This window comes from Crocuta crocuta, unplaced genomic scaffold (genome assembly GCF_008692635.1).
Source record: "Crocuta crocuta isolate KB4526 unplaced genomic scaffold, BGI_CrCroc_1.0 scaffold262, whole genome shotgun sequence".
NCBI classification, from domain to species: domain Eukaryota; kingdom Metazoa; phylum Chordata; class Mammalia; order Carnivora; family Hyaenidae; genus Crocuta; species Crocuta crocuta.
In genome coordinates this window covers 5852179-5877237 of record NW_027528869.1, presented here as the reverse complement: position 1 = coordinate 5877237, position 25059 = coordinate 5852179, and the positions used below count along the sequence as shown (strand labels likewise).

General features: G+C 45.1%; 1 protein-coding gene and 1 long non-coding RNA gene across 3 annotated transcripts in view; one reads left to right on the top strand and one right to left on the bottom strand.

Moving 5' to 3' along the window:
• Positions 1-25059, top strand: part of ETV6 (ETS variant transcription factor 6) — a 251975-nt gene that overhangs the window by 150169 nt on the left and 76747 nt on the right. The window lies entirely within an intron of this gene.
• LOC144225288 (uncharacterized) overlaps positions 24401-25059 on the bottom strand; it is a 4496-nt gene continuing 3837 nt past the window's right edge. Inside the window, exon 3 of the long non-coding RNA XR_013333261.1 lies at positions 24401-24689. This is a non-coding gene — a long non-coding RNA (uncharacterized LOC144225288). The remainder of the gene's footprint in view (positions 24690-25059) is intronic.

Sequence of the window (25059 nt, the reverse complement as noted above, 5' to 3'; positions counted from 1 at the left end):
TCCCGACTTAAGTTTGGAAGAGAGAAGAAGTGAGGCCTTGGCTCTTTGGCTTCCTCTATCTGACTCAGAACACAGTAAAGACATGTTGCTGAATTATCGCGAAAAGACTGGGTTAATAAATCCAGTTCATAACCACAGTCAAAACCAACAGGACGACCCTGCTTTCTTATTCTAGAGTCTCCGTCCTGAGTAACGCCCCATAGCCAGACTTCTTCATGGCTGCATGGCCGAGCCGAGTCCCTCTCCGTGGGGAAGTTTCTGGGGCACTGTAGTAGGCAGGTAAGATGCCACGACTCGGAGTTTCGAGGCTGTTTCTAGCCGTGTAACCCCAGGCTGTGGAGAGGGCAAGTTATTTTATCTCTCTGCATTTCAGCTTCTTTGTCTAAGTTGGGGTATAAAAAAAATTCCCTTGTCAGGATTGAATTAAATCAAACAATGTATAGGATAGTGCCTAACCCACAGCAGACGCAGAGAGTTCCACATACATTTTCCTTTGAGTCTGTCATCATTACAGACTGGAAATTACTTAGGTGTGGTTCTGGCCAGCGTCAGAGGAAAGGCTTTGAGGGGCCTTTCACCCTCCACTTCTGTGATTTGTACTTAAGGAAGTTTTTTTCTGGAGCTTTGACTCCACATCCAAGTGCCTGTTACTTCCCTGCGGCTCCTGCTCGGCGTTTGTGGAGTACATTCTGAAGAGCGGGGCTTGTGCTTGAGAAGCAGTTACAGCTTGGTGGCAGCTTACGCCTGGCTATGTCTTAGTCCTTCGGGATCCATCCGGCAGGGGTGACCTGTGCTGTTTTCTAGGTATTGTAGAAGTCGCCGGCCCTCTCTGTGTCACCTGTGTCACTGTCCATCCCTCTCACTCTGTGCTACCACACGCGGCCCCCATCATACACAGGGCTCGTTGCTAACTATGAATTTATTCCTGTATTGTCTGCGTCACCCACTAGAAGCTGACTCCTTGAGGACAGGGGCCTTGTCTGCCACCAGGGATGTAAAAAGGCTTGTGAAATTGAATCCACTTCATTTTAGTGGTCTTTAAATGTGGGACTGAAAAGGCATTTATGATATTATGTTGTAAAACACTATGCCAACCAGCCTGAAAGTTCTGTATTAAAAATAGTGTCTGTGTGGGGCACCTGGGTGGCTCCGTCCATTAAGCATCGGACCTCGGCTCAGGTCATGAGCTCACGGTTTGTGAGTTTGAGCCCTGCGTTGGGCTCTGTGCTGAGAGCTCAGAGCCTAGAGCCTGCTTTGGGTCCTGTGTTTTCCTCTCTCTCCGCCCCTCCCCCTCTCACACTCGCTGTCTCTCTCTCTCTCTCTCAAAAATAAATAATAAAACATTTTTAAAAATTAAAAAATAATGCCTGTGTACACTACTGACTATATGTGTGTGCTCTTACCCCTTATCATTTGGCCTATATGCTCCACGTCACATTTTTGAGTTTTCATTTTCGTGGCTCCCATTTCTTCCAAAATTGTGCGGAGGGGAGGTTCTTTTTTTATTTATGGTTTGCTTTCTTTCTATTCTAGAAGCCTGAAATACAGGCCTATGTTCACAGTAGGCCTGGAAACAAAAGGCAGTGACATTGCCCCTCAATAGAGGGAGCCCCCAGAATCATCTGGAAAATGGGATTCAAATTTCAACGTGCTCTTCAAGCACAGGTGACTGAGTGTTCCCCAGACAGAATTAAAAAGCAAGAGTATCTTGTGGCAGACATTGTCCAGGTGTATAGTCTGCCCTCTGAAGTAGTAAAATTACATCATGGTTTTAAAGATGAAAGCAAAACTGTGGGTGATATAAAGGTGAGCCATAGTCATTGAAAAGCTCTCCTCACTCATCCCATGTGATTTTGTCTTACGTTATTCTGAGGAGACCCCCCCCATGTTAGAATGGCAACTATGTGAGCAGAGAAGCAGAAGTCAACTGGAAGAGAACAAAACAGACCTCTTAATGACCTTTCCTTTTAAAACTCTGACCTTGGTCTTTAGAAGAAAAGGGCAAAAAAAAATTTTTTTTAAGGTATCTGACTTAGTTTCAGAGACAACTCCATGGGTTATGGCTTAATGAAGCCAGCTTCGTACATTCTGAAAACGTTTCCAGGATTGGAAAAACAAAAGCTTGTTTAATGAATCTTGATATAGCCCCCAAAATCAGGTAATCGCAATGCTCCATTTCCACAGCTGCTGCTCTCTTTAATTCAGATTGAGTTGACAAAGATGGGGAAATAGAATGATCCTCCCAGGGAGAGACCTCACTGTTCCATAGATAACCTACTAGCAGGCAGGCATTTGCTAGAGTGAAAATATTGTTATGGTCAAACTAGTCCATACTACCTTGCCTTTGTACGAGACCCGAACAGTGCACTAGTGCTAATGTCTGTATTAATCTATCTCATTTAACCAGCACAGGGCCCCATGTTGTTCAGATGGGGAAATAGATTCGGAGAGGCCAGGGCTGGAGGTTGACCAGCCGAACCTGCACTCACATTAGGTCTTGTCCCTCCAAGTTCAGTCTGGCCTGGGGTGAAGCCGCTGGCCGGGCGGTGACATGTGCCAGTTAGTAAGCAGTTTTCTGACAAACCAAGGCCAAGGGAAGTGAAATAACTTCTTGGTTCCCTTCCATTTCTTCCCATGCTGTCCACCCGGCAACCCCTGCCGCCTTCCACCCCTATTCACACCCACCCTTTCTGCCCACACCACCTCAGCCGCCTCTGCAGATTCTGTGGGAAGCTGAGGAACTCTTTGTTTGTGCCATAAGGGCTTCCTCACAGGAAATTTCCTGTGATGGAAACTCTGGGGAAACTTCCTGTTGGTTAGGACACTGCAGAGGGCTGATAACACGAACCACTTTAACCTCCAAACCTCAGCTGTCGAGAAGGATGGGATGGCCCTTCCCTGCTTTCTCAGAGCCTGGGGGGGCAAGAAACTGCAAGGGTGCGGAAGCCTCAGGAGGCTCGCTTGGGCAGCATTTTCCAGAAGCTAAAAGCTTGCATCGGTGATCAGCAGGTTCTTCTAGAATATCAGCCCTCACGGCTCCATGGACTACTTAGGTTTCTAACAAGCCTGATACCTGCAGACCCATTCTGTCTAGAAGCATTAAGAGGACTCTGGAAAGTGTCTCAAGATTCTGGATTCCATTCTTCCTATATCCCCTTAAAACATATTTCTGTTACTCTTCAATATGTTTATGAGTGCAATAAGCATTTGTTTTCAGCTATCACTTAGGGACTGGGAATTTTAACTCATCTTGCCATTGGCAGACACAGTTGACTATGTTACGTGATGTGATTTGCTTAACCAAGCGTAAATTCATCTGGAGTGTATGCGACAGGATGACCAATCTCCAGCCGTAGCCCAAAATGATCCAATAGGTTTTATGTTTGTTTGACCTACTCTGTACCTCTAGTGGAGTATTTTGTTGTTTGCTGGCCTTTGAGCAAAGGTAATTAATTATTCCTGAATCATCTCTAGGGCTTGAACTTAGCTTTGAATATCTCCAATGTTGGGAATTCTATAGGTTCCCTTAGCAGCTCTCTTAGCCCAAACTCAAGTTTGGTCTCCTCATTAGCCCAAATTTTTCTTAATGACCTGTTTACTATTACTATTCATCCTGACCTTGCCCTAACACTAAAAATAATTGACCCCGTCCTCTTTCTGTTTGCATATCAGTAGACAGTTACTTGAAAGGTGCCTCTTAATCACTGGATTTGCCCCAACTCAAGTCCATTTCTCCGCAAGTTTCTTAATAGGTGCTGTTTTCCTGGTTTAGGTGCTGATGTGGCCTGCATTTCTAAAGTGCACTAGATCCAGTGGAAGTTTCTACCAGTCTCACCTCCCCAAACTTCTGCCACAAGCTGGTGTTCTTTCTTTCTTGCTTTGCAGGAATGATCATTCTACCATTCAGATAAATCATTCAAGCATACTTTGGGGTGGGGTATTGTGACTGTAGTCTTGGTCCACACTGCAAATTAGGAAAGCATAACGAGAAATTACAGTTAACCAGGAAGAAATTTGTAGCTGATAAGAAGCCTGTCTCTTAAACTCCTGGAAGACAGAAATCATTGTTCATCTTCGTAGACACAATGATTTGTAATGTTTTTAGTACATAGTCTCCATATATGTTTGTTGAATGAATGAGTCCTAAAAATCAAAAGGGAACAGGATTTTGGATTTATTTTGCTCCTAGAATGTGTAAAAGTTGCAGATTTTTGGGATTTATTGGCGAGGATAAGCTGTCCTCATGAATCGTGAGTATTGATCTTCAAAATGGTGACTCACCAATAATGAATGCTGCTGCCTATGATATACTTACAGAAGCCAGGGAAAATACCTCCGTAAAAGTGCCTTGGAGTAAACTTTCAATATGGAACTACAAGCCAGTGATTTAATTTGGGACTATCAGAAGGAAAATAGGGCCTGTTTAAGTGTCTTGCAATATGACTTACTCTTGACTTTGTATTTGATTTTATATTATAGAATGGGATTCACCGGAATGTGTCATACCGAGAGACCATCATTATAAACACCAGTTAGCACCATTCGTCTACGTAAGAATAATTGCCATTTTCAGTCCGTTCCTACTTTAAAATAGGTCACGGTGATGTCATAATATCTATAGACTGAACCAAGATGATACTCTCAGTGGTAGCAGTGGAAGCACCTCATGACCTTCATCAGAATTGTATGGAGGTACTACAGGACTCTCTGCTAGGTATCCTTATCTTTTCTGGAAGTCTAGTTAGTGTACTAGAAGGATGGGGGCCTGGGAATCTTGCTAATTCTACTTTTCCTGTCCTGTTCATCCTTTCAACGGATAATTTATTGCATGACCACTGTATACTCTGAGGCACGAAGTATATATCAGCGACCAAGACAGACATGCCCCTGCCTTCATGTTGCTTACAACGTAACAGGGGCAATTGAGGCTGACCAGGAATTAGCCCCAGCCATACAGCCCATTCCCCACACAGCAAGGCGAGTAGTCTGTGGTAAAATAGGAATCACGTGGTGTCATTTCACTGCTGCAAACCTCCAGTGGCTTCCAGTTACATTTAGAAATATTCCGAGTTCTCAACGTGAACCTCCAGGTCCTGTTTGATCCAGACGCCGTCAACCTCTCTAACCTCATTCTGTGTTACCTTTTGTTCTGTCCACTTCTCTGTAGCCAGACGGGCCTTCTTGTCCCTCTTCGAACTCTCTGTGATAGCGCTTTCCAAAACCGCACCTTCCCTCATTCCCCTTCCCCTGTACCTTGTACTATTTTTTTCCATAGCACTTTTCACCACTTGTAATTTTTAAAAGTTGGATGGCAGCTCCTCAGTGTTTACTCAAAAAGTTGGCCATCCTGTGTGCACAGGTGGGGGCTTGACACCTCTTGGGTCCAACCACCGTGGTTCAGTTGGTTGACAATCTGGCTGTCTCCTAGGAGGCCCCAGAAGTCTTTTCGAGGAAGTGAGTTTGCCCCCAGAGGAAACCCTGTGGCCTCCCGCTTCTAAGGAACCAAGCTGGGAAGAGGCTTGAGCTTTTATCATTCATTACGCAGATTTCCACTGCATTTCCCTCTCTTCTCCTAATCCTTGATCTCTGCTGGACCTGGCACTCTCTGACTCAACCTGCTTCAAGCTCGCAAATGTTCAGTCATCTCCCAGGAGTAGCAGCCGCTGGGCTGAGGGGAGTGGCATACAGTCAGGCCACAGATGCTTTTATTGGTAGCCTCTCCTGCTCTCCTCCTGCTTTCAGAAGAACGTGGAACTTTGAGTTTCTGAGCTTTTTGGAGATTGTCAAGAAAAACAAGCTTGTTTCTTACCATTGTCTCCCCCTGCAGGCCGGTAGGGTCTGGCCATTCCGCTCTGCCAAATCAGACACCAGTTAACCATCCCCTTCTCCAGAATTTGTGTACCTCTCTCGACTGCCTTTGTTTCTTCTCCCGTTCCCTCTGTTTATGAGTTTGACCCTTTTTTATTCCTCTACTGTGGTTTAGTGGGACCTGGGACAGAAGCAGGGATAGACACAGACACGACTCGTGTCGCTCGAGGATGAGTGCATTGATGCGGCACCGCAGGCTGTTCTGAAACTTGGCCTGGTCTACAGTATACACTTAAGAGGCAACTTAAAAACTTAGTAGGAGTTAGTTGGATAAAGAAGAGGTAGGATTATCTCTGGGAAGGGGAACTGGGGTGTGCGAAAACCCTGAGACTAGAAGATTTGGTCTTCTAAGAATGAAAAGGCCAGGCAACGGACATCTGGTGAATTTGCTGTGGAAAACCATGACAGAACTGCAAGGGGCAAAGCTGGTGAGGTAGAGTGAGCCCGTCACATCAGAGATTCGCGTCTTTGTCCTGAGAGCAACAAGCAGCCCTGACCGTTAGCTGCGCAACCTTGGACATCATAGAATCTTGGCCCTTCTTTTGTAAACCAGGCACATAATCTCGACCTCATAGAGTAGTGAGCACTAAACGGCATCAGATATATACTATATCAACCTAAAATGGTCATACTTGTTGACTGAATTTGATCTTTTGGGACGTGACATGTCACGGTAGCCCCTCAGTATAACAGTGTAATCAAAACGTCGGATTGAGAAATAATCTTTGAAGTCAAGCAAGTGAAAGGAATCAAATAAGAACCAATTGAGTGGTGGTGTTCCGGGTCCCGAAAGTCCAGTAACAGAAGAGGTTCAATTATCCCCACTCCAGACTCAGGCAGGCTTGCAAGATGGTATCAAGGTTAAAAGATAAGGATTTGAGGGGCACCTGGGTGGCTCCGTCGCTTGAGTGTCCGACTCTTGGTTTTGGTTCAGTGCATGACCTCATGGTTTGTGAGTTTGAGCCTTGCTTCAGGCTCTGTGCTGACAGTGTGGAGCCTACATTCTCTCTTTTCCTCTCTGTCTCTGCCCCTTGCTGCCCGTGGTCTCTCTCTCTTCTTCAAAATAAATAAACTAAAAAAAAAAAGATAAGAATTTGACTGTAGCCCAGCTGTACTCTGAAACTAGTACTGCATGAAGATTGATTAAGGAGCTTATCCACTGGTAGTTGGAGACTATAGAGGAAGCAGTCACCAAAGGAAGGTGGTGGATAGCTCTACACATCTTTGTCCTATGCCATAGCTGATGATGAAGCAGTTTTCTTAGGTTTTCATGTAAAAAAGTTTCCCGTGCTTGGCAATGTACTAAACGCCATAGATAGTAGATGAGGCGCTTGTCCTGAAGGAACTTTGAAGCTTTAATACAGTTTCACATGGGTTGTATTATATTTATTATTTTAAAGAATTGGCTAGAGGGGCGCCTGGGTGGCTTAGTCGGTTAAGCGTCCGACTTTCGCTTAGGTCATGATCTCGCGGTTCGTGGGTTCGAGCCCCGCGTCGGGCTCTGTGCTGACTGCCAGCTCAGAGCCTGGAGCCTATTTCAGAGTCTGTGTCTCCCTCTCTCTCTGACCCTCCCTTGTTCACACTGTCTCTCTCTCTCCTAAAAATAAATAAAAAACATTAAAAAAAAAAAAAAAGAATTGGCCAGAGAGTTGCACCTTCAATGCGAGGATAAATTAGCAAGTTTCAGGACTCTGAACTTAACAACACAGGTACATGGTGCTCATCCTGCCCGCTGCTAGCCAGCATCAAATAGGCTGATGAGCTCAACTCTGTGAGCTCACCCTTTGGGCCTGAGAATCAGCCTTCACTCATGACTTGATATTTTTGAACACGCTGATCATTTCTCAAAGGAAAGCAGTGGCGCTTAATAGTCATTTGATGGTATCCCACCAGTCAAGTCAATAAAGAGAATTGTCACGTTGGCCAGTGGTCTTCAATTTCTGGAATTCATTCCGGGTTGTAAAGATGCAGGCAAATTCTGGGGTGCCTGGGTGGCTCAGTCAGTTAAGCATCTGACTTCGGCTCAGGTCATGATCTCGTGGTTCATGGGTTTGAGCCCCACGTTGGGCTCTGTGCTGACAGTTAGCTCAGAGCCTGGACCCTGTTTCAGATTCTGTATCACCCTCTTTCTCTGACCCTCCCCTGCTCATGCTGTCTCTCTCTTTCACTCAGAAATAAATTAAAAAAATTTAAAAAAAGATGCAGGCAGATTCTGAACCCCACTAATTTCAGATCGCCAGGTGAGTTTTGGCTATAACACTATCTACAAATAGGCAGCGTGGTTTCCCGGCGACTGATGTAGTTGATATGATTGTATTGCCTTTTATAGCTCAGTAGAAATTACTTGCAGTTATAAATTGTCGGAGAAAGAGGCATCTACTTAGTTTTGATCTTAAAGAATTTCAAGGAAAGTAAATGCACACCGGGGAGTCTGTGGATTCTGATAGCTTATTTCAAACATTTTTTAGTAAGCACATGCAGAAGTGTATAGTAGTAGAGAAAATTGGTAAAGAAAAGTACAGCCAGATTCCCATGGGCTTTCAATGAACTTGTATATATGGTAGGGCTTCCGGTTAGGAAACGTGGCTCTGGGTGGGGTTTCTAAGTTTGCAGGGCTCATTAGGCATGAGCGGGAGAGGCTCAGGGCTATTAGGTTGACAGCTATCCCTTGAAACTGCAGAAAGGAAAAGGTTTTCATTTCTGAGCCTAGTGGAAGGTGGATGAGAAGGAAAAGACAGTCACATAATAAAATAATATGTAAAGAATAACCAAATAATCCACATTAGGTTTTACTCACTGGCAGGCAGGAACATATCCTATTTGAAAAGGGGTGTCTTTACCTCAGCGTACCTATGTAAACTAACTACCTTCCCAGTGAAACAGGATGCACCTGGCTAGAGGTATCTTTGCTACCAGAGCAATGGCTATTTTATTGGGCTGACAGATTTTATTTCCTTTTTAGAAAAAATAATGGTAGTTGGTATCACATCGCCTTTTCTCTTGCCCCAAGAAGTTTTGCAAAAATAGGAATCACTTCCTGAACTTGAGAAACCAGTTATCTGACCTACTTTTTCTGGTACCTGAGCACCTTCTTCTAAAGTGAAAAGAACATATATTTTTCCCTTTCATACCCTGCAGCCCCGTTGCCCAATTATCATCAGTGGTATGTCCACCCATAAATCAATGGAAGGATCATGAAAGAGAAACATAAAATTCACTTGAAAAAGAATACCTGTAAGGCATCCCTAGAATGTTCGATATGAATCATTTTTTGGCAGCCAAGTTAATTGTTCTCAAACGTTCGGTAACAGGGATGGCGTACCGTAGTTCAGTCCAAAATCTCATCTGTGTGACAGGTACAAGGGGAATGGACCCGGGCCCCACGGACCACTGTTGCCATGTGGGTAACTGCCGCTTTAACCTGAATTTTATATTTCTCTCTACAGTTCCCATCACGCCACCCCCACCCACCCACCACCCATTTCCCCCCTAGGATACAATAAGAAGAAGAAAAGGACCTGACAAAGTATGCTAGAAAGCTACACTGAAGAGGATAATAGCAGGCAGTAAGGTATGAAGAGAAAATAATAGAAGAGTGTAGGTGTGATGTTGTGATGTATAATAAGAAATATATATTTGGTCTTCGTCCCCATTTCTGGCATAGAACTGAAACGTTAGAATTTCAGAAGTGACGAGAGAGATGGTTTCTTTTGTTAAGTCAAGGAGGTGACTTCTGGAAGCACAGAGGGATGGGAGCTGGTTGCCAGTGGAGCCAACCGTGCGATTAGAACTTTCACTTCCACTGCGGACTCTTGCGAGATCAGTGAGCAGCATCCAATGATGTAATCAGTCACGACTGGGTAGTAAAGCCTCCAGAAGGGGCACCTGGGTGGCTCGGTGAGTCAAGCGTCTGACTCTTGGTTTTGGCTCAGGTCGTGATCTCATGGTTTCATGAGTTCGAGCCCCTTGCAGGGCTCTGCGCTGATGGTGCGGAGCCTGCTTGCGATTCTGTGTCTCCCCTTCTCTCTGCCCCATCCCCACTCGCACCGTCTCCCTCAAAATAAATACATAAACTTAAAAAAAGTTTTTTCTAAAAAAACCTAGAAGAGGAGGTTCTAGAGACCTTCCAGGTTGGTGAACACATGAAGGTACTAGGAGAAAGGTGCTCCTGGAGGGGTCACGGGAACTCCGTGCCCCTTCCCCATATGGTGTCTTGCTGGCTGCCCCTCAGGTACATCCTTTTATAACAAACCAGTGATCTAGTAAGTAAAATGGTTCCTGAGTTCCGTGAGCGGCTCTTGCAAATTAATCGAACCAAGGAAGGGAGGTGGGAACCTGTGGTTTTGTAACCAGTTGGTCAGAAGCACAAGTAATAACCTAGGCTGGTGACTCGCGTCTGAAGTGAGGTGAGAGGGCAGTCTTGTAGGACTGCGCCCCCACCCTGTGGAGTCTGAGCCTCTCTTTGGGTAAGCGGTGCCAGAATTGAGTTGGGGTCTTGGACACCCTGCTGGTGCCCGGAGAATAGCGTGGTGTTGTGTCAGGAGTACCTTCCCCCACCCCCAACGCAGGTTGGAATTGGGTCAGGGAACCCAAAAGAGCCGGGTACCCACGAAAATTAAGGAGTGCTGAGAAGAGGAAGGATGAATAGATCAATGTGGTTTCAGGACATGGATAGCTGGACGATCTCAGGAAGTGGGCGAAAGAGAGGCTGTAGGGAAAGGGATGACAAAATGTGTAATGGTCAGCAAGGAGTCAGGAGAGGATACGAAGGAGGAAAACAGTACAGTAGAATGAGAAGGAGAGATACAAAATGGATGTAGGAGAGATATTGAAGAGATGTGAAGGAAAAAAACAGAAAAGAAGATGTAAGGGAAGGAATGAAAATAAATAAGATGGGAACTGCCATTCTGATTTGTTCAGCCCTAGCTGTTTAAGAAGCATGTAATCAACTATTGATTTTCTACCCTAGTGAAGAGAGTGATATGGGTAACCCAAAATAATGGATCCTTTCCAAACCATTAATATATTTTGACTTGGGCTACATTTTTAATAATTACATTGAAGGATATATTTGACTTTATGTGTGTGTGTCTAGTTTTACATTTTTTTTTAGTAAAACAAACGCCACAAGATACATAGTTTATTGAGTAGAACCAGCTCTTTCTGCCTACTGTAGTTCCTTTCTGCTTCTTCCTTTGAGCTAGGAGAGGTCAACACATGCTGATATCTCTCAGTCTGTAATTAGGCCTTATCCCCACCCACTGTCCCCCCTAAAGCCCTAATTTGAAAAATTGCCTGAAATCTGGGGAGGGAATAGAGCATCTTAGACTTCAGTGAGCTGAGCCTGAGCGTGGGTGGTGAACCCCAACCCTCTTCTGGTTCCTTCTAGGCTACGGTGCTCCAGAGAGAGAGTTAACATAGAGCTTGAAATTTACCTTAAGGCACCTTGTCTCAAGCAGAACACCACTGCATGTAAACCCAGGAAGAAAACCTTGCTCTACTTCTGCGCACAGAAGATCAGTAATTCAAACACATTTTCAAAGACCCAGAAAGAGCTGGGGGTACTTAGGAATAAAGGATGCGTGTGTGAGTAGCCGTGTTTTTGTCAGTGACTGTATAGCTCAGAGCCAAGCATCTTTGTGCCCCAAACCATAGTTTCTAAGTGTCACAGAGGGAAGGAAAGTGTGAATGTGAATTAGTATAAGGCAAGCCAGAGTAAAACAAAAATACCTCTTGGGTCCTGAGATTCCAGTTGGCAAGACCCAACCTAAACCATATCTGACTGTCACCATTAGAAAGATCCACATATCGGATTTTCCTTTCTCTTTCTAAGTAGGATTAACCTGGAAATATGGATTGCCTCCGTCTTTAATAATAACCTACACCTTCTGGAAGATTAGAAGTCATCATTTTCTTTTTTCTCTGATGTTGCTTTTATAGATGTATAATAGGACTCCTGAGGTTAGATGGACATTCTAGGTCATGTAGTCTGTGCCCGCCTGATGCAGGCATTCTACCTGTGGCATGGTTGAGTGACGGCCATACACCTTCTGCCCAGACACTTCGGTGGATGTGACCCCAACTGTCTCTGAGTCCATCTTGCCATTTTTAAACAACACCAATTGTCAGAAAGCTCTTTAAACTCTTAGACACATGACATTTTTAAAGTTTATTTATTTGTTTTGAGAGAGAGCACAAACGGGAAGAAGGTGGGGGGGGAGAGAGAGAGAGAGAGAGAGAGAGAGAGAGAGAGAGAGAATCCCAAGCAGGCTCTGCGCTGATAGTGCAGAGCCCCAATGCGGGGCTCAAACCCACAAGCTGAAAGATCATACATAACCTAAGCTGAAATCAAGAGTCAGAAGCTTAGCTGACAGAGCCACCCAGGCATCCCAGATGCATGGCATTTATTAACACCTCCATCACTGTAGGACAACAAATAATTGGCACCCTATGTTTTTCTTCTCCAGCTCCGGTCATTGCCCAGGTATCATTCATAATAGGAGCTCAACCTCCATCAGTCTTTCTGCTCTTACCTCCTCCTCTGGTTGTATCTCGATTACGGGACTCATTTAGAATCTAACTAAAGATCAGAAATCCTCTGTTTCTACAAATATAAAGCGTGGCAATCAATAGGAAAAGGAAAGGAGCTTTAGCAAAAGCTGATGATAATTCCAAGAAGCAGTATCTTTTGGAACATTCTATGGTGACCCCGCCACTGGAGCTGTCTGCCTATCTCTGTCTGGTTGCAGAGTTTCCAGAAAAGACTCGCTACCTTCACAATACTTCTGGGCCCTTCCTTCCTTTGGTGTTCGGATTTCTACCCTTAGTGGTTCATTCCTTCAGCATGATTTTTGTAAAAAAAAAAAATGCCCATAGTCCAGAGAGATGGCCCATTAAAGCTCTGGGTGGTCATTGCATTCAAGCGTTAATCAGTTTTATATTTCTTCCTAGAAGCGTGTTTTAATGGCACAGAGGAGGGGGCGAACTGAGAGGAAACAGGCACATGTGGCTCACTAGGCACAGGTTTCTGGGTGGAAATAAAGAAAAGGGAAGCATTTCTGAGCGCTTGCTGAAGACCCAGCACTTTTGCGTGTATAATTTTCACAGCAATCCCTGTGAGTCGAGATCTGCCTTTTACAGATGAGGAGGTGAAGACAGGAGATGAAGAGATGTCCCTCCCGGGTCGTACGCGAGTCAGGGACAGGACTGGGGTTTATTTACCCCACAGCTGACTAACCCGAACCCTGAGCTCTCTTTTTATTCCGTGACACCTGTACCATCATCAAAGGGAAAAAAGCACAAGGAACTGGAACGCTGAGAGGAAATTTGCCTACATCCGAATTTTGCGCAAGGCTAACCTTGTCTGGAAGCAGCCCTTTGAGATCCTGCGCACGTGGCAGTAAAAAGGTCCTCGTGCCGACTGATTTCAAGGCGTGGAGTTACTCTACCTCAAATGTATAAAACGCTGTAAAATCGTTTGCAGCGAGGCGTTTGTTTACGAGGAGACTTTCTCCACTTGTTCAGAACGCTTTTTATTGCCTCCTTACACATTATCATAGATTTCCATCCCTTCGTGGAGTAACGGGCTGGGTTCACACTCTAAATGTGAATCCTACACCAGTCCTGTGTTATTAGCAGAAAGCTGGTGAAGATCAACTGTGAGGTCCCTTCCACCCCGAGATCCTTGCAGTACTTTGGCCTGACGCGGTTGCACTAGATCCTAGGTCCCCTTAGGGAATGATACGGGTGTAATTCTCAAGTATCCCCACCCCACCCCCCATGCGCAATGAATGCAGCAAAGCCCCTTTAACCCCCTCCTTTTGTGGCTTCTCACTCACTCAAGTGCATGTAACGTTCGTCCAGGATTATTTCCTGCCCCTCATTCTGGCGCTTTTGGGAGAGCTTTGGGGGCACACAGTCTGGGGGTGAATGACCCACCATCGAGAGAGGATCTTCTGGAGGCATGTCTGTTCTCCCCCACCCCGTATCCTTTCACAGCAGCCCCAAAACCACACTTTCTCTATTAAGTACGCATTCCTGGGACTGTAACAAAAGGCTTCTGTGAGCTTGAAAGCAGCAGGGAAGGGTACATGAAGGACTGAAGATTTAAAGGGTTTCATTTCTTCCTTGCTGGGGACTGTGTTGTGTGTGAATGCAGTTTGGAATCTGTTTCTCTACCACAGGGGGAGAGAGAAATCGGCCCTAAAGCTGCACAGGGACCCCGACCGGTCTTTATCCTCCTAGCTTAGCGATTTCCTGCCACCCCAGCGAGTGAGCGAGCGCGAGCGAGCAAGCACTGGGGCTGCCTGACCCTGGGAGCCGGGACCCCAGGAAGCCCGGCCCGGAGCCCATGGGGACAGGGCTCTGAGCCGCGCCCTCAGTTCACCGCTGTAAGCGTCTTCCCTTTGCTGAGGCTACCCAGTCAGGCAGGTCTCTGCAGCTGGAGCCCACGGCCACAGCTGACCTGCCCCTCCCAGGATGGGGGGTTCAGTGTCTTGGAGGTGGCGCAAGGAATCAGAAATTTCCATCCTTCCCAACTGGGGAGAATTGAATTCTACAAAGAAAGTAACGAAGCGAGCTCAGCCGGTTGAGCGTCCGACTTCGGCTCAGGTCATGATCTGGCGGTTCGTGGGTTCGATCCCCACCTCGGGCTCGCTGCTGTTAGCGCAGAGCCTGCTTTGGATCCTCTGCCCCCCCCCCCCCCCCGCTCCTCTCCTGCTCACACTCTCTCAAAAATAAATAAAAACATTAAAAAATAAAAGACCCTTAAAAAAAAAAAAGAGGAAAGGAACCCGAGCTTTAAAAAGAAAGTCTCCTTCCCCCACTTCCTCTTCGAGCCCACCCCTAAGGGCACACCGTCTTGTGCTGCGTTTGAGGGAAACCTGCTTCTCTGCCTGATAGCGCCAGGCTCTGTGAACGGCGGGCTTGGCTATGCCGCCAAAGCTCTTGCTTTCTCTGTAGCAGAGTTAATGTGGCCATGACTCAGAATTATGGGACCCCAGACGCTGAGGAAGTGAACTAACTTCTTTTCAGCTCACCGTGGACACATAGTCAACAGAATAGGTTTCATGTTCTAATGAAACAGCACAGAAACTCTGTCCTTGGTGGCTAAGTGGCGTGTGGTGAGATGCTGACTCCCTCCCTCTCCCTCTCTCTGTCCTTCATGGCCCCCTCTTTTTTTTCTTTCTTCATGTCAGAGCTGAGAACTCTAATTCCAGCCCAAATTCCTTTAAGCAAAGGTCCTCCTGAACATGACCTTGAGAAGATTTCCTCTCGTGATATGCCCATCCAGAGTTGCATGTTTTTCCTTGGATTTAGGAAAGGCTGGAGAAATCTTCCACTCCATTTAAGGAGAGCCTGTATGGTTAGTGGTTGGGGCCTCAGACGCAGGATTACAACAGCAGTAATGCAAAAAAAAAGAAAAAATACACCTGCAAAATAAAAACCTAATGATGAAGAACAACTTACAGTTATATAGCACCTGTTTAAAAAAAAAAAAAAGACAAAATTCAACTGAGTAAATTTAGAGATTAAATTGGCTTTATTCCGTGATTCATGAGTTGGACAGCATCCCATCTAGTGGATGGAAAGGAGCTCCAAGAGGCTGTACAGAATGGGAAGGCTTTTATAGCCAGAAGGGGGCAGAAAAAGGAAGTTTCTATCTAAGAGCAGGGTATTTTCAGCAAGGTTACCTCCCTCTGGATGAAGGCTGGGGGTCTGTCGAGCAGATGACCTCTCTGGTGCCGACCAGGTCGTTCCCAGTGGACCGGTTAAAAGTCACAGTCCCGGGAGAGGCTGAAACTGCAATTAAGTCCTCCTTTGCCATCAGGGGTGCAGGTAACTATATTGGAGCCCTATTGTTCGTCTTTTTTTTTTTTTTTTAACGCTTCCCCCCTTTTGATCAGACTCTCCCCCTGAGAGATGTGATGAAAATTGAAGGCATCAGTGCCCCTCGCAGCTGCCTCTCTGTAGTTCTTGCGGCTTTTACCGATCTTCTGTGTGATCTCCACAGGCCAGACTATTTTGTCGGATCTCTGTGATTTTCACAGGTCACAGGTTCAGGTCCATATTCTTTTCGTCGGTCATTCCCTTGGTTGCTTTGACTTTCCCGTCGGAGGGAGGTCGTGTGCTTGGTGGTTAGCTGCAAACATGCATTTAGAGCTTTTGAGCGAATTCAGCCTGCCAGCGAGGCCACAATGGTTGTGATCAGCTGGATAATTCGCAGTGTTGGGATCACACTTCAGAGCCATGGTCTCTGAGACCCAAATCAATCCAAGTCAAGGAAGTCAAAGACTTTGTTGAAGTTACCTCTTCCAGCCACGTGGCTTGTTTAGTGATCTTATGTAATTGAGTTGCAGTGTCCCCAGAAATACTCGTTTAGGTACAGCAGGTGGTATTTGCCACAGCACAGACACCTCCTTTGCTCTACTAAAAAATAATCAAGGGCTAGTCTATTATCAAGAACAATTTTGGTTAGGGAGTCTGAGGATTCGGATTTGGGGAAGCAGGGGCAGCTATTGTCTTAGTAATGGATTCTGAAATATCTTGAAGAGTCAAGGAAAGGTTCCTGATCATATACTCATTTACATTTATGCCTAACCAGGAAAAGTAGGGCCCTGCCACAGGAAGCAAATGCTGAATCCTAAAGGTCCTAAAGGTCCTTTCTAAGTTGACCGATGTAAATTCAGGGGAGTTGACCGAAGAGGCACTGCCCAGTTAAGCACCATCTAGGTTTTCTTAGGCCCGAGGGGAATGATAACCACCACTAACAGGGTTAAACCCTGTTGGGGCCAAAACTGTTCCCAGGAAGGTGGCCGTGTTTATGGACTCACTCACAGGTATTGGTGCACTTGCTCACTCAAGCCACACGTCATTGAGGTTTTCCACACATCTGGGAAATAAAGCTCCTAGCCTGACATAAATAGTGATTCTCAATATCTTACAGAGATGGGTGCTGCTGATGAGATCTTTTCGTGATTGGAGGCAGATCTGATTTAGGTAATCATGAGAAACTGGGGGCACAAATACAATGAGCTTTATGTAGGTATTTGTGTCTAATTAGATGAATACAGTTTAACTGGACAAAGGTGGGGGAAAAAAGGGGGGCACTGGATTTCTGGCCTGAAGAGTCGAACTCAATGAGAGACTCTTGAGTGGGGGTCACTCGTAGCTTGTGGTGACACTGGGAATAGAAGGGGAGGCCATAGGAAGGGACTCGGGGGTCTGTAGCATTGTGGATAGATTGAAAGCCTTGATGACAAATCCAGCAGTCTGAAAAGTTACTCCCTCATCAGTGGCCTGGGAAGTACAGATACTTGCCTTATCTTTCCAGGCCAATAACAGAATAAAGGAAAGAAAGAGAAGAAGCAAGAGTTTCACATTTAGTTAAAGTATGAAGTCTTGATCGGTGTCCTGGGTGGAAGCAGTCCACCTTGATGTCAGCTCCATTGGAGGTCTCCAATGTCTGCACGGAACCAGATGTCAGGTGGAGCCTTCATCAGGTGCGAGATGTGTACCTGAGGCTCGGTACCTTCTAGTTTCATGACAGTGTCAGTGGTCAGGAGCACACAGTAAGGTTCCTTCCAACAGGGTTCAAGAGCTGTCTTCCTGTGATGATGTTTCCAGAATAGCCAATCATTAGGCTCCAGACTATGACCATCAGGATCCTGTGACTTGGGATCCAGAAAAGCTTCTTTACCCTGCTGATAATAAGCTTTAGCACCAGTCATTAAAGGCAGTGACTAGTCGTACTAGCATGAGACAGCAAGGGACAGCAAGTAGAAGGTCGTATACCGGGAAGCATTGGTATGCCCATGACTATTTCATGTGGGGTGAGTCAGTAGTTCCCAAAGTGGGTACTGCAAATAGTCATCAAGGCCAGAGGCCAGGGAAGTCCAGTAGTTTTAGCAAATTTAGAGATTTTAAGTTTGAGGACCCCATTAGTTCTCTCGACCTTGCCTGATATTTGAGGGTTAATAAGTACAGTGATAATTGCAAGGAGTTTGTAAAGTTTTCATTAAGGCCATGTGATTTCACCAGTGATGTGGGGGTCTCGGCACTGGGGATTATGGAAGGTGTGCCCCAAGTGGGAAACACGTTTTCTAACAGTTTCTTTGCCATTTTAAGGGCATCAGCAGGAGAAGGCGTTGGCCCATCTGGAAAACGTACATATAGTAACAAGGACACGTTGGTAACCCACAGTAGGTGATGTTTGAATCAAGGCCAGATACTCAAAAGGTCCAGAGGGAGGAGGTTTGGAACCTGGGACAAATGTGGTTTGACCAGGACTGTGGACCTGGCAGGCCAGGCACTGGTGGTAAGCTGTTTTCACAAGAGAGAAAGAGGGGGAGGGAGGAAAATAAAGAAAAGAGAGAAAGGAAAGGAAAGGAAAGGAAAGGAAAGGAAAGGAAAGGAAAGGAAAGGAAAGGAAAGGAAAGGAAAGGAAAGGAAAGGAAAGGAGGAAGGAAGGAAGGAGAAAGAAAGAAAGAAAAAGAAAGAAAGAAAGGAAGGAAGGAAGGAAGATAAAGGAAAGAAAGAAAGAAAGAAAGAAAGAGAAAGAAAGAAAGAAAAGGAAGGCAGGCAGGAAGGAAGGAAGGAAGAAAAAAAGAAAGAAAGAAGAAAGAAAGAAAGAAAGAAAGAAAAAGAAAGAAAGAAAGGAAGGAAGGAAGGAAGATAAAGGAAAGAAAGAAAGAAAGAAAGAAAGAGAAAGAAAGAAAGAAAGAAAGAAAGAGAAAGAAAGAAAGAAAGAAAGAAAGAGAAAGAAAGAAAGAAAGAAAGAAAGAGAAAGAAAGAAAGAAAGAAAGAAAGAGAAAGAAAGAAAGAAAGAAAGAGAAGAGAAGAGAAAAAAGAAAGAGGAGGAAAGAAAGATAGTTAGATAGTGGGGTTGCCACGGAGCTGGGAAGAACTAAGTGGCCATCTCGAGTTTCCTGTAATCCCGACTATTCATTTAACCTACGACCATCGCTATCCCACCATGATTTCTCTGATTCAGCAACAGACTGTTGCCATGTTGCAAGGGCATCAGGATGGCAAAAGTCTGGCAAGAAAGGGCCGTTTTTTGCAGAAACAGAACAGACTTCTTGTGGCACAACAGATTCTGTTGCTGCTGCCTTTGCATACAAGTCAGCTACAGCATTTCCCTGATACTCAGGTTGTCTTTTTAGTTATGAGCCTTAATTTTGATGATAGCAACTTCAGAGGGTAAGAGAATAACAGTAAGAAGGTCCTTTACTTATTGTCATTTTTAAAAAAAATTTTTTTAAACGTCTGTTTATCATTGAGAAACAGAGCAGAGCAGAGCATGATCATGGGAGGGGCAGACAGAGGGAGACACAGAATCCGAAGCAGGCTTCAGGTTCCGAGCTGTCAGCACAGAGCCCGACGTGGGGCTTGAACTCACAGACCATGAGATTATGACTTGAGCCGAAGTCGGACGCTCAAGCGACTGAGCCACCCGGGCGCCCCGCTTATTGTCCATTTTTTATTGGCGTCCCACTGGATATAAGGAGATCCCTTTGCTTCCATAACATCCTCAAATCATGGACGACCCCAAAGGCCCACTGGCTATCAATATGAGTATCGACACTTCGTCCTTCTGGTAACTGGCATCCTCCGGTAAGGGCACAGAGCTCCCTCTGCCTGTTGGACCCATCGAACTTGTGAGAGCTGACCCCTTTCCAGTAGTTCATGTTGGGTAGTAATAGCATAACCAGCCTGGAAAATCCCTTTCTTAGTTTTACAGTATAACCCTTTCAAGAAGCACAGGGTTAGTCAAAGGGATGTCCCGTAAATCAGGACATGGTGTCACAAAATTGAACATTATCACCTCAAAATCATCAGGCTCACTTTTGTCAAGTAGAGGTAGTAACGTAGGAGGATTAAGAATGTTGTAGCATTTGGGCGCCACCCAGGCGCCAGTTGGTTAAGCTTCCGACTTGGCTCAGGTCATGATCTCACAGTTCGTGGGTTCGAGCCCAGCGTCAGACTCTGTGCTAACAGCTCAGAGCCTGGAGCCTGCTTTGAATTCTGTGTCTCCCTCTCTCTCTGACCCTCCCCTGTTCGCGCGCTGTCTCTCTCTCTCTCAAAAAAAATGAATAAACATTCAACAAAATTTTTAAAAAAAAGAATGTTGTAGCATTTAAGATGGAGATTAGGCAGAGAAAGCAGAACATCTCCTAGGAGGTTGGTCTGCTTGCAGAAAAATGTTGAATCAATTCAGAATTAAGACTTCGGACAGCAAGTGGGTTTGTAAATAAATGTCACTTCCTAGGGTTAAATGTGCTGGGGCTTCTAACTTTGCAGCTGCAGCTATAGCGTAAGGCAGTTAGGATAGGCATGAAGAACAAGTCAAGTTGTATGCTATAATAGGCAATAGGCCTGTGTTTATTGTCATGTACTTGCATGAACATTCCCAGGACTCCGCATCTCTTACATGCACAAATAAGGTGAAAGGTTTTGAATAGTTAGGTAGCCGTAGGCAGGTGGTCCTTACAGCACCTGCTATAGTCTTATAAAGTCCTGCTCGTATTTATCCTCTCAAGAAAAGGGTTCAAGGACTGAAATTTTAGTAAATTCTGAAGTGGGGAAACTAACAGAGAAAAGTAAGATACCCACAGTCTGTAATAGCCAGCGAAGGGGGGCGTCTGGGTGGCTCAGTCGGTTGGGCGTCCGACTTTGGCTCAGGTCATGATCTTGCCGTCTGTGAGTTCGAGCCTCGCATTGTGCTCTGGGCTGACAGCTCACAGCCTGGATTCTGCGTCTGCGTCTCTCTCTCTCTCTCTCTCTCTCTCTCTCTCTCTCTCTCTGCCCCTTCCCTGCTCACGCTCTGTCTCTCTTTCTCTCTCAAAAATAAATAAACCTTAAAAAAATTTTTTTAATGTAATACCCAGCAAGGCCTAGAAATCCACAAAGCTGTTGCTTGGTTGTGGGCCTACAGAATTCTTGAATTAGCTCCATTCTTTTTGGAAACAGCTAGATTTCCTCAGCGCTTAGATCACCACCTAGGTAATGAACAAGAGATCATTGTGAGTTTTCCTTAGAGACTTTACGGCCCCTTTCAGCTGACTTGTAGCAAATAACTGGAATTCTTCACAGATGCTTCGTTGGTAACAGCGTAGCAAGAGACTGTCGGCGTATTATAAAAGGGTCCATTTCCCTGGGGGAATTGGGACGGTCCTTAAGTCTCAGTAACACACTGGGGAGAAATAAGAAGGGGCCTCAGCGAACCCTTGAGGCAAGATGGCCCAGGTATATTGTTGATTGTTCCAAGGAAAGGCAAATATTGACTGTTAGGATCTACGGGGATGCCGCAGAGGGCTGGCACTTGTGACAAAAAGGGCATTGGGGTTCGGAACGGCTGAGAAACCGGGAACAAGTTTCTTGTTCATAGCTCTCAAGGCCTGGGCGAATCGCCGTCCCCATCCATTAGGTTTCTGTACTGGCAAGATCTGCGCTTTATGGGAGCTGGTACGAGGAATGATTAGCCCCCGGCCGCTTAGGTCTTCTGCTATTGCTGTGAGGCCTCGTATGCCCTCAGGCTCTAATGGTTATTTGAGGCAATTTGGGAAGAGGCTTAGTTACACGCTCTGCACTTTTATTCTCCCAATGTCAGTACTAGAAGTAGCCCACGGATTTTCAGGCCCCTTGATTAAATCGGGGACTTCTGTTGAAATTCTTCCTTTTCTATGTCAAGGACAGACTGTAAGGAACATGAAAGATCAGGTTCAGGTTGGTCAGGGAACTCTAAGGTGAAGTCTCCATAGGAGGCAAAACACATTAGCCCTTTTAACTTAGAAAGGAGATCTCTACCTAATAGATTAACTGGAGCTGGATCATGTAGCTAAAGAGGAATGTTTTTCAGTGAGAGGTCCCAGAGTCAGGTGTACTGGTTGAGATAGAAACTCTCTCTGAATTTGGTTAGGTACCCCTGCCATGGAAACTTCTTTTTCACTTTGAGGGATTTGTTGTCCTAGGAGAGGAGGGTTTTGAAGTAGAAAGCATATTGGGGCGCCTGGGTGGCTCAGTCGGTTAAGCATCCGACGTCGCTCAGGTCATGATCTCGCAGTTCGTGGGTTCGAGCCCCGCGTCGGGCTCTGTGCTGACAGCTCAGAGCCTGGAGCCTGTTTCAGATCCTGTGTCTCCCTCTCTCTCTGACCCGACCCACTCACCCTTTGTCTCTCTCTGTCTCAAAAATAAACAAAAAAAATTTTTTAAGGTAGAAAGCATATCTTTGGTATCTGCCAGAATTTGGGAAGGTTTTCCATTTTTCTTCTTCTTATTTGAGAATACTTGACACACAGTGTTACGTTGGTTTCAGAGGTACAGCTTAGTGACGTTACAAGTTTACACACGATGCTGTGTTCACCGTAAGTATAGCTGCCATCTGTCCCATTACATCGCTGTTACAAGATCGACTGTATTCTGTACGCTCTGCTTTTTCTTCCTGTGACTTACCCATTCCATAACTAGAGGTCTGTGTCTCCCTCTTCCCCTCACCCATTTTGCCCAACTCCCCCACCCCCTCCCCTCTGGCAACCATCGGTTTATTGTCTGTATTTATGGTTCTGATTCTGCTTTTCGTTGATTCATTTTTTTTCAGATTCCATTTATGAGTGAGATCTTACGGTATTTGTCTTTCTCAGTCTGACTTATTTCACTTGGAGTATTACCCTCTAGGTCCGTCTGTTTTGTCTCAAATGGCATGATCTTATCCTTTTTATGGTTGTGCAGTATTCCATTGTGTACATACACCGCATTTCCTTTATCTGTTTGTCTGTTGATGGACAGTTAGGATGTTTCCATATCTTCGCTGTTGTAAGTAATGCTACAGTCAGCACAGGGGTGGGTATATTTTTTTGACTTCATGTTTTCATCTTCCCTGGAGAAATACCCAGTAGTGGATGGGACGTCTGGGTGACTCAGTCGGTTAAGCGTCCGACTTCAGCTCAGGTCATGATCTCACGGTTCGTGGGTTCGAGCCCCGCGTCAGGCTCTGTGCTGACTGCCAGCTCAGAGCCTAGAGCCTGCTTCAGATTCCATCTCCTTCTCTCTCTGCCCCTCCCCTGCTTGCTCTCTCTCTCTCTCAAAAATAAATAAATAAATAAACATTAAAAATATCCAATAGTGGAATTATTGAGTCATATGGTATTTCTACTTTTAATTTTTTGAGGAATCTCCATACTGTTCTGGGATTGTACTGGCCTTATACCTACAACAGCTCCAAGGTGAGAGATCTATACCAATTTATATTCCCACCAACAGTGCATGAGGGTTCCTTTTTCTCCACACTGTTGCCAATACTTGTTGTTCTTACCTTCCTGATTTTAGCCATTCTGACAGGAGTGAGGTAATTAATATCTCATTGTGGTTTTGATTTGCATTTCCCTGATGGTGAGCGATGGTGAGCATCTTACCATGTGTCTTTTGGCCATCTGCAAGTCTTCTTTGGAAAAGTGTCTATTCAGGTCCTCCACCCAGTTTTTATTCAGACTGTTTGGTTTTTTGGTGTTGAGTTGTAGGAGTTCTTTATAGATTTTGGGTATTAACACACACTTATTGGATATATACTTTGCAAATATCTTATCCCATTCAGTAGGTTGTCATTTTATTTTGTCAATGGTTTCCTTTGCTGTGCAAAAGCTTTTTATTTTGGTGTAGTTTCTGTAGTTTATTTTTGCTTTTGGTTCCCTTGCCTTAGGAGATGCATCTTTAAAAAAAGGTTGCTATGGCTAAGGTCAGGGAAAATACTGCCTGTGTTCTCATCTAGAATTTTTATGGTTTCATGTCTCATGTTTATGTCTTTAATGTGTTTTGAGTTTATTTTTGTGTATGCTGTTAGAAAAGAGTCCAGTTTTATTCTTTTGCATATAGCTGTCCCATTTTCCCAGCACCATTTATTGAAAAGACTGTCTTTTCCTCATTGTATATTCTTGCCTCTTTTGTCATGGATTAATTAACCGTATATATGTGGTTGATTTCTGGGCTCTGTCCTGTTCCATTGATCTGTGTCTCTGTTTTTATGCCAGTTCCATACGGTTTTGATGAGTACAGCTTTGTGGTATATCTTGAAGTCTGGAATTATGCTTTTAATTTCAGTTTCTCCTAGACTTTTTAAGGGGACTCTCGGTGTAATTAGCAGGGATTACCCTTGGAGTCCTGTCAACCCTGGAAGGGATCCATCTGGGGCCCTCCTTCAGGGGCAGTTATTTGAGGTGATGTGGGAGAATGTGTATAGGACTTTGGAGGACAACCTCTTTTCCAGTGTCCTAGTTGAGGCATCAATTTCTGGGTCAGTGTTTTGATAACGGACCCCTGAGAGGTTGCAGTGTGAAGGGGTGCAGGTCTTATTTTAGATCTCTCACCTCGGAGCTGTTGTAGGTATAAGGCCAGTAGCTTGGCAGACTTTTTTTTATGGTCTTGCTCCAAAGTCCTCCCAGCAGCGTTCAGCTGTGGTCACAAGTTCAGTCAGACCAGCAGCTTCCCATCCTGTTTTCTGCCTTTTATCAATCCACCAGTCTCAGCAGATGCTCCACGTACAAACGTATAGCTGAGCGTTGGGTGAGCTTGTTTATTATAATGAACCCAGAACGCTGTGTGAAGAGAGCTTCCAGACAGACTTTAAAATCTGCCACCGGTTCTTGTGGCGCCTGGGTGGCTCAGTCGGTTGAGCGTCCGACTTCGGCTCAGGTCATGATCTCGCGGTTCATGGGTTTGAGCCCCGCGTCGGGCTCTGTGCTGACAGCTCAGAGCCTGGAGCCTGTCTTCGGATTCTGTATCTCCCTCTTTCTCTGATCCTCCCCTGCTCATGCTGTCTCTCTCTCTCTCTGAAAAATAAGTAAAACATTAAAAAAAATTACAAAATACAAAAATTAAAAAAATCTGCCACAGGTTTATATTTCTTTTGTTTACAAGTTTAAAGGAAGACTCGAAGAATGGTTTTTAAAAGATCAGTTGTTGGGTGGGAGGGGGGTTGGGTAGCTCAGTCATTTAAGCATCCAACCCTTGATTTCTTCTCAGGTCATGATCTCATGGTTCATGAGACTGAGCCCAGCATTGGGCTCTGTGCTGACAGTGCAGAGCCTGCTTGGAATTCTCTCTCTTCTTCTCTCTCTCTCTTTCTCTCTCCCCAGCCCCCACCTCTCTCTCTCTCAAAATAAATAAATAAACTTAAAAAAAAAAAAAAAAAAAAATCCG